Source organism: Nematolebias whitei, chromosome 1 (assembly GCF_014905685.2).
Source record: "Nematolebias whitei isolate Nwh7 chromosome 1, NemWhi1, whole genome shotgun sequence".
NCBI classification, from domain to species: domain Eukaryota; kingdom Metazoa; phylum Chordata; class Actinopteri; order Cyprinodontiformes; family Rivulidae; genus Nematolebias; species Nematolebias whitei.
Genome location: NC_056498.1, coordinates 3,830,073 through 3,831,302, shown reverse-complemented (window position 1 = coordinate 3,831,302; position 1,230 = coordinate 3,830,073).

The window sequence follows — 1,230 nt, the reverse complement described above, 5'->3', positions numbered from 1 at the left end:
CAAGATGGTAAGAGGATCACCAATTCCACCATTGTTGCGCAGAAAGACAGTGCAGCAATACCAGAATGGTGCTACCCAGCGTAAAATAGCAAAGACTTTTAAGTTATCATCATCAACCGTGCATATCATCATCAAAAGATTCAGAGAATCTGGAACAATCGCTGTGCGTAAGGGTCAAGGCCGTAAAACTCTACTGGATGCTCGTGATCTCCGGGCCCTTAAACGTCACTGCACCTGAAACAGGAATGCCACTGTCAAGGAAATAACAGAATGGGCTCAGGAATACTTCCAGAAAGCATCGTCAGTGAACACAATCCACCATGCCATCCGCCGTTGCCAGCTGAAACTCTACAGTGCAAAGAGGAAGCCATTTCTAAGCAAGCTCCACAAGCTCAGATGTTTGCACTGGGCCAGGGGTCATTTAAAATGGAGTGTGGCAAAATGGAAGACTGTTCTGTGGTCAGATGAGTCACGATTTGAAGTTCTTTTTGGAACACTGGGACGCCATGTCATCCGGACCAGAGAGGACAAGGATAGCCCAAGTTGTTATCAACGCTCCGTTCAGAAGTCTGCATCACTGATGGTATGGGGTTGCATGAGCTCTTGTGGCATGGGCAGCTTGCATGTCTGGAAAGGCACCATTAATGCAGAGAACTATGTTCAGGTTCTAGAACAACATATGCTCCCATCGAGACGCCACCTCTTTCAGGGCAGACCCTGCATTTTTCAACACAATAATGCCAGACCACATTCTGCAGCAATCACAACATCATGGCTACGTAGGAGAAGGATCGGGGTACTGAAATGGCCAGCCTGCAGTCCAGGTCTTTCATCTATAGAGAACATTTGGCGTATCATAAAGAGGAAGGTGCGACAAGGAAGGCCCAAGACGATTGAACAGTTAGAGGCCTGTATTAGACATGAATGGGAGAGCATTCCTATTTCTAAAGTTGAGAAACTGGTCTCCTCTGTCCCCAGACGTCTGTTGAGTGTTGTAAGAAGAAGGGGGGATGAAACACAGTGGTAAAAATGGACTTGAAATTCCATGAAATTTGGAAACAACAGATTTTTCCCTTAAAATGATACATTCTCTCAGTTTAAACTTTTGATCTGTGATTTATGTTCTATTCTGAATAAAATATTAGATGTTGGCACCTCCACATCATTGCATTCACTTTTTATTCACAATTTGTTTAGTGTCCCAACTTTTTTGGAATCCGGTTTGTATTT